Source organism: Tupaia chinensis, unplaced genomic scaffold (genome assembly GCF_000334495.1).
Source record: "Tupaia chinensis unplaced genomic scaffold, TupChi_1.0 Scaffold000262_1, whole genome shotgun sequence".
NCBI lineage: Eukaryota > Metazoa > Chordata > Mammalia > Scandentia > Tupaiidae > Tupaia > Tupaia belangeri.
This window is the reverse complement of record NW_006159742.1, coordinates 1-8610: the sequence shown is the minus strand read 5'-3', so window position 1 is coordinate 8610 and position 8610 is coordinate 1. Positions and strand designations below refer to the sequence as shown.

General features: G+C 41.9%; 1 pseudogene; it reads right to left on the bottom strand.

Annotated features, from left to right (window-relative positions):
* Nucleotides 1–4996: 4996 nt before the first annotated feature.
* On the bottom strand, nucleotides 4997–6375 carry LOC102486440 (malate dehydrogenase, cytoplasmic pseudogene; annotated as a pseudogene).
* Nucleotides 6376–8610: the final 2235 nt, after the last annotated feature.

Sequence of the window (8610 nt, the reverse complement as noted above, 5' to 3'; positions counted from 1 at the left end):
GACAGAAAGCGAGAAATCACCCCCCAGGGGGGATGGCCACGCTGCAATCCCTTCTCCTCCATTCTCCTCTCAGGATCTTGGGCACGCACGCACACGCACCTAGCATGAGTTTTAAGCCACCGGGTCAGGGATGTGAACTGCGGTCAACTACGTGGGAGTCCAGCAACATAGCCATTACGCTAACTGCTGGTTCCCAGAGACTTTTTCTTTAAGGTCAGAAATTCTTTCTTCTGCATTGTCCAATCTGCTGTTAATGCTTTCTACAGATATTTTCATTTCTTTTATTGTATTTTTTATTTTCAGAAGTTCTGTTTGTTTCTTTTTTAGGGTGTTTCTCTTTAGGAAATTCCTCTTTTGTGTCCTGAAATGATTTTATTTCCTGGAACTGATTGTTTTCTCTTGTATCTCATTGATTTTTGTCATTTTGAATGTTCAGAATTCTTTTTCTGGCGTTTCTATGTATTCCTTTGTGCTATCCATTGTTGGCGAGGGGCTTCTGTGCTCACCTGGGAGAGAGTTACCCCCCTGTTTTCTCATATTTCTTCAAGCTTTGTAGTGTTTTTTGGTAATCTGATGCAACCTTTATATTTTTCTACTTGTTGAAGTAGATTCTATACTACTGGAAGACAGAATTTCACCCTTAATTCCCAGGTGTGTGTTCCTATTGGAGGGCTGTGTCTCCCAGATCAGAATAGTAAAAGATAACTTGTCTCCTCTACCAAACTTTCAGCTCTTGATGAGATAGGAGTAAGTTAAAGAGATATAACTCAGTGAATAGGATCAAGTCATGTGCTGCACTGTGCGCAGCACACAGGCTGGAGTGCTGCCAGTTCCAAAGTTACTCTGGGGGGCTGTGGATGCACTCACAAGAGGAGGGTTGCCAAGACCAGACTGAAGTCTCATGGCGGGTGGGTTGAGCCCAGGCTATGAGCAAGGTTAAATATCTTTTCATATGGCTATTCAAACTTTCTTTTGTAAACTGCTAATTCCTAATCCTACCCATTTTCCTGTGGTATTGTTTATCTTTTCCTTAATAGTTTGTCCCTTTTAAGTATATATTCTGGAAACCAGCAGATGGCATAACGGTATGTCACTGGACTCCCACATAGTTGACTGCAGTTTGAGCCCCAGACCCAGTGGCTTAAACTTCATACTGGGCATGTGTGTGTGCATGCCCAAGATACCAAGAGGAGAAGAGACTACAGTGTGACCATCCCCCCCAGGGAGGTGATCTTTCACTTTCTGTCTCTCTGTCTTTCTCTGTCTCTCTGACGAGTGCACATGCCCTATAGCAAAAATCTCTCTCCAAATGTATATATGTGTGTGTGTGTATATATAAATATATATAAATACACACACACATATATATATTATGGACTCTAATATTTTGTTGCTAAGTGAAGTAAAACTTTTGGTTGGTGGCTTTATTTTGTAGTGTCCTTAGTTGCACAAAAATATTTAATGTTTTTTTTTTTGGAGAGGTTTTTGCTATAGGACACCTGTGCTTGCCAGCCAGACAGAGAGAGACAGAGAGACAGAAAGTGAGAAATCACCCCCCAGGGGGGATGGTCACGCCATAATCCCTTCTCCTCCATTCTCCTCTTGGGATCTTGGGCACACATGCACACGTGCCAGGCGTGAGATTAAGCCACCAGGTCCGGGACTCAAACCGCGGTCGACTACGTGGGAGTCCAGCGACATAGCCATTACGCTAACTGCTGGTCCCAACAAAAATATTTAATGTTAATCTAAGTAGTTTATTTATTTCTTTCTTTTTAAAGAAGGAAATAAAATTGAGTGAGGATGTCCTGTCTTCTCCACTGCCTCTAATTCCTAAGAAAACGTTGAAAGGCGAACATTGATGATTCACTCCTCTGACTACAATAATAAATAATAGGTGATGTTAATAGGAAAAAACTCAGGCTGTTTTAACAATTTTATACTGGAGCTTTAAAAAGCTGCTTAAATGTCAATTTGTGCTAAATGACAGGCTTAAAAAGAGGTCTGCAAAATTAACTGTCAAGGTTATAAATCCTAAGAAAAAGCCCAAACCTTAGGTCACATGAATGTCTGCTAGGACTGGGTAATTTTCACTTTAACCACTTTTTAGCTGACAGGAGTAATCTGTAAATGTCGAAACCTGGTTATTTACAGGACTGGGTGGCTGAGTCATCTAGATATTCAAAGGAAAGCGTTTAAGGGTGTTGTGGCTCATCTTTATGCTCTAATATCAATGGGGAAGACACATAGAATGAACAGAGTTGAAAACAATGGATCTAAAATGTTACCACTCATACTTGATCTATTCAGAAAGGGAGGTCTCTGTTCTTCCATGTGCACTTGTTAGTCATATAAGGTTACCGAGTAGACTAAAAATAATATGTGCCAGATTTTGCATTTCAAAAATAAAGTGAATCCTCTCACACACAAAAATATTTTTTCTAATTATACATCTCATAGCCCTGAATTTTGCCCCCCCCCATCAGCATATTCAATTCTTGATGGGAACATGTTTTTCTGACTAACTAATTTTGAAAACTTATGACATTGTCAATAGTTTAGGGTGGTGGTTTTTGGCTAATATTAGTATTTGCTGTTTTGGTTTTAGTTTTTAGTTTTTGGTATAGGATGTATATGCTCACCAAAGAGAGACCAGAGAGAAAAAGAAGAACGTGAGAAATCACTTGCCCCAGGAAATGGCTATGCTTCAGTCCCTTCTACTCAAGCCTCCTCTTGAGACTTTGGGCGTGCACACACATGTTCCCAGAGTGATTTTCAAACAGCTAGTCTGGCACTCAAACCATGCAGCTAGCCATGTGCGATCGAGAATGTTAACCTCCACACCTTAAACCCTACCTCCACCTTATCCTGAAATAATGAATGGCCTGCATTCATTTAAAAAAAAACAAAAAGAACCCCACGACATTAGAGAACTAAAACCCTCAACTTCTAAACTAATAATATAAGCAATTTATTTTTCTTTTCTTTTAAAGGTGACTTTTAAAAAAAAAGAAAGAATTATTTTATTGAATTTTATTTATTTATTTATTTTAATTTGGTGGGAGGAGAGAGAAAAAGAGAGAGAGAGAGAAAGCAAGAAAGCAAACTGCCAGGTCTGGGACTCAAACTGCAGTCGGCTACATGGGAGTCCAACACCCTTAATCACCACGCCACCTGCCAATCCCCTTAAAAGTGAGTGTTCTGCAAGTTATTTCCTTCTTTCCAACCACCCAGGGCAGGCCAAGCCCTGTTATGAGACTATGTCCATGTCCTCTCACAGGGACAGGCTTTCATGAGCTCTATCAATGGGCTGGCCTGCAGACCAGAGGCAGCTAGTGTTGGTCAGCTACCTTCTGTCTTGTTTCTGGATGCTGATTTGGCACTCGATTCTATTTTACTTTTGATACCAGTTCCACTTTCTAACTTTTAGTGAAACCCAGGCCTTCAGCTGTGTGCCATCCTTGACTGGTGAGGCAGATGTGTCACGAGACTTCAGTTCTCCTCTTGGTGTTCTCATTTGTTTAACCCTGTCATAACCCCTAAGCTAGTTCAGAAACCTGTTTAGATGATGATAGGTAGCAAACTTAATCATTATAAAGATACTTTTCCCTGATAATTATGTGTTCTTTTTATTTAAAAGACCACCTTTGGGACTAGGTGAACAGGTATCTGCCATTCCAGTGTTTTCTGTCCCCCTCAGGTAGATTGGGCCCCTCTCTTTCAAAACTAGGGGCTTTTTCCCTTCTTCCCCTCCACAGACAATCCAGCCCTGGGGAGTTTGGCTTGCAAATCAAAGGCTTCATATTGTCCCCAAACAAGGAAGTCCAGATCTCCCCAACACCAAGCCCTAGCTACTTTCTTGGAAGGGAAAACAAAAGTACTTTTCTTTGAGGAGGGACAGGACTGGACAGCATGGGGGTGGGGTATCTAAAGTCCTGACCAGAGACAGGACTGGACAGCATGGGGGTGGGGTATCCTTAGCAGGGTCTCTAAATGATACAGAATATAGTGAGGATGTTGTCATTGTTGTTACTATTATTATTATTGTTAGGCTTTTCTTCTTCAGAATGTATCTGAGCTTCTAGGATGTCAACAGTAACTGTATGTGAAATTCTCCAAGGGCTTGACATGCAATATCTCACCCTTAAAACCACCTGGGGCCAAAGGTAGTATAGTGGTTAAGGTCCTGGGTTCTCTCATGGTCAACCATGGTTTGAGTCCTGGACCCAGCAGCTTGAAACTTACACTGGGCACATGTGTGTGTGTGTCCAAAATCCTAAGAGGAGAATGGAGAAGGACTGCAGTGTAGCCATCCCCGGGGGAGTGATTTCTTTTCTTTTTTTTTTTGGAGAGGTTTTCTTTCGCTATAGGGTGCGTGCGCTCACCAGACAGACAGAGAGAGACATAGAGACAGAAAGCGAGAAACCACCTCCCAGGGGGATGGTCATGCCGCAATCCCTTCTCCTCCATTCTCCTCTCAGGATCTTGGGCACGCACGCACACATGCCCGGCGTGAGTTTTAAGCCACCGGGTCCGGGCAAACCGCGGTCAACTACGTGGGAGTCCAGCGACATAGCCATTACGCTAACTGCTGGTTCCCTCTTTTTTTTTCTTTTTTGCATTTCAATATATATTTTTATTTAAAAAACAGCACTAATAGCTAACCATAGATGGTCACTCACAAATCTGTTCCAGGAAGCACAGTATCTTTAAAATGTGTTGTTTTGGGGACCAGCAGTTAGCGTAATGGCTATGTTGCTGAACTCCCAACCACGGTTTGAGTTCCGGACCCAGTGGCTTAAACTCATGCCTGCTGGGTGCGTGTGCATGCGTGCCCACCCAAGATCCCAAGAGGAGAATGGAGGAGAAGGGATTGCGGCGTGGCCAGCCCCCCTGGGGGGTGATGTCTCACTTTCTATCTCTCTGTTTTTCTGGCAAGTGCACACACCCTATAGCAAAAACCTCTCCAAAAATAAATAAATTAATAAATAAATGTGTTGTTTTTCACACATAATTTTTAATTATACCATTTTTATTATTTGGTACTAGGATCAAAGACGACATTTAGATTCTTCAGCTTTGGGGCATTTAGTAGCATGATGATGATTGTCTAATCAGGCAGAGGAAAGAAATTCAAAAGCAGTTTTTTTTTTCTTCTGCCAGTTCTTTGGCAGTAAAATCCATCTTCTCATGTGAGAAATCATTAATAGGGAGGCCTTCAATAAACTTCCAGGTCTTATTCTCGAGTATAACAGGGAATGAGTAGAGCAGATCATCAGAAATATGATAGGAGTTGCCATCAGAAATGACACCCATGGACACAATCTCTCCCTCTGGAGTTCCAAACCAGATGTCTCTGACATGGTCAGTGATGGCTTTCACAGCAGGTGTTGCACCAGAGAGTTTCCCAGCCTTGATGATGTCAGCACCTCGCTGCTGCACGAGCGTGATGAATTCTTCCTTGAGCCAGCTGTCATTTTTCAGAGCTTCATAAACACCAACTTTCCTTCCTTGCAGTTTCACCTTGGCATGGTTGACATCTGGATACTGAATCAAGGAATGGTTTCCTCAAATAATAACATTCTTTTTTTTTTTTGGAGAGGTTTTTGCTATAGGGCGTGTGCGCTAGCCAGACAGACAGAGAGAGAGAGACAGAAAGCGAGAAATCACCCATTAGAGGGGATGGTCATGCCGCAATCCCTTCTCCTCCATTCTCCTCTCGGGATCTTGGGCACACATGCACACGCGCCTGGCGTGAGTTCTAAACAACCGGGTCCAGGACGCGAACTGCGGTCGACTACGTGGGAGTCCAGCAACATAGCCATTACGCTAACTGCTGGTTCCCAAGACAATGACATTCTTCACATCATCAGCAGTCACACCAAGTTTAAGAACAATTTGAGCTTTAGCTTGGTTGTGATCCAAATGAGTCAAGCAACTGAAGTTCTCCATGGGGATGGATGGGGCCAACTTGGAGACAGGCAGGCAGTTGGTATTGGCTGGGTTTCCCACAACGATAACCTTAACTGACTTCTTGGCATATTTCTCTAGTGCTGCTCCTGGGTTTTGAAGATTTTCACATTTGCTTTCAGTAAATCTTTCCTCTCCATGCCTTTCCTTCTTGGCATGGAGCCCACAAGGATGGCCACATCCAGGTCTTTGAAGGCAACATCTTCTTTATCTGTCACGATGACATCTTTCAAGAGGGGAAGGGCACAGTCTTGCAGTTCCATGAGGACATCATCCAGGATACCCATCATGAAGTGATAGCCAACAGCATGAGAATTATGGGCTGGTTTTTGCCAAAGACAGATCCATTTCCAATGCTGTACAGCAGTGAATAAGCAATGACCAACTGCTCCAGTCACAAGGACTCTGGTTCAGGCATGATTGGTAACCACACGGCCAGTTTCACCACCTGCAAAAGGAGTACCAGAGAACCAGGTCACCTCTACTATGGAACAGACTCGGCTCCCCGGGGGAGTGATTTCTCAGGTTCTCTCTCTCTGTATCTCCGGCAAGCACAGGCACTCTATAGCAAAAATCTCTAAAACAACAACAAACCCACCTTATGACAAAGGGATTGTTATGTTGGCCTTCCCATTTTGCAAATAAAGACACTGAAGTCTAAAGAGACTAAGTAATTGCCAAGGTCCATGGAAGGCAGTGTGAGATGCAGTCCGGAAGCCCCTCTCAGAAGAGTCCAGAGGCCATCTTCTTACTCCCAGGACCCTGCCTCACAGCTGCACCTGCTGCAGGCTGCACCCAGAGCCACCCTTCTCTCCTCTGCTGTGACTCTTCCTTCTCCAAATTCTTAAGGTCTCCACCAGATTTTCTCAGTTCCTCTGCTTCTCGCCCTGACCCATCAGATGAGTCTTTAAACGCTATACTTCAGTTCCCATGTAAATCAGAGGAAGAGAGTAAGTATGTACTTGGGCAGCAATTCCAAGCTCTGTCTGGTAATCAGACGCTGTGCTACCTGTAGGAATGAATGAGCTTGCTATGCAGTTGCCGCTCATTTCCTCTCCCTCCCTCCCTTCTTTCTTTTATTCCTTCCTAGAAGCTATATATTTCCTCCTATTCACTAGGTTTACAAAGGAAAAAAAATATATCCAAATGGACAGTATCACAGAAATTTAATTTTTTAAATAATTATTTATTTATTCATTCATTTATTTTAATTTGACCAGAGAGAGACAGAAAGAGAGAGAGGGGGGAGACAGAGAGAGAGAGAGAGAGAGAGAAAGAGAGAAGGAGAGTGAGACAGCCAAAGCCATGAGATCCGGAACTCGAACCGCGGTCGGCCATGGTTGGAAATGTCCAGGACCTTAACCACCATGCCACTTGCTGGTCCCCAGAAATTCCATTTTTAAGGTGTGAATATAGCTTTGATGTACTGAAAGGATGTGAAGCCACATTTACACTGGAATCTGTCTGTCTGTTGGTCTGTCATCTGTCTTTTGTCCATGTAGAGCTGAATTTCAGGATGCATACATTGATATGACAACTAGTTATTTGCTGCCAGTCTCTTAGTTTTCCTTTACTCCTGATTAGTTGATGCTGAACTGCATGTGAAATAGTTTGAATATTACTTTCAGATATATGTATTCATGGAGTCACATATCTAGATCTACAATGATATCTAACTTCATTAAAATAAGAAAATAACAAGTCCATAAACTCAGAGTTATATCATTTTAGACTTTAGATTTGCACATCCTGAACCATACAAAGAGAAATAGATGATCAATGTCCAAACTTGGAAAGTAGAGAGCTGCCTGGTTACCACAGGATCCAGAGTTAAGGAGACTCAGTGTCAGGCTTCTAACCCACATCTGCCACCTACCTGATTCAGCTTTTTCAGGTGCACTCTGCTGTCTCTTGACAATTTCCTTCACAAAGTTTAAGAAAAGATAATCATTTGGGCATATTTAGGTAAGTTGCCCTCTACCTTTTCACAGAGCTTAATCATTTCTACTTAAAGCTTTGGTATTCCTTAGAATGTTAACTGTAGCTGACAACAGTGAATGGGATAACTGAGTGTAGGGCTCTCCCTCTTAGTAACGTCTTCCTCATCTTCCAGCTCCTTTTTAAAAGTTATTTTTTATTTTTATTTTTTTATAACTTTTTAAAGGACATTTAAGATAACAAGATTTTGATAGAGCATATTTCTTCACATATACTTCCAAATAGGATAGTTGAATGGATTTTCTACTTTTATACATTCAATCACGTTTTTCAGCTTACAAAGTTCCCTTGTAATATTTCTAAAATTCCCATTTTGTGGAAGGTCTCTTCCTAGCTAAATGTTCTCCCAGACCTCCTGCACGGGCTTGAATTCCTTTGTCTAATGTTTTCTCAACAGAAGACAGTAATACTTTCTTGTTTTTCATGTTCCCTTCCATCTTAGTTTTCCTTTACTTCTTTCCATTACGTATTTACTTCAACTCAACATAAAATGGTTAAATTTGCTAATTTTTCCCTTGCTGGTGTACCTTTCCTAATTTTTTTGCACCTTGTCTTTTAACAAAGATTGACTTTGAAAGACATTCAAGATACAAACTACAGCTTATCCCAGGTATAACTTTTTAAAGGACATTTAAGATAACA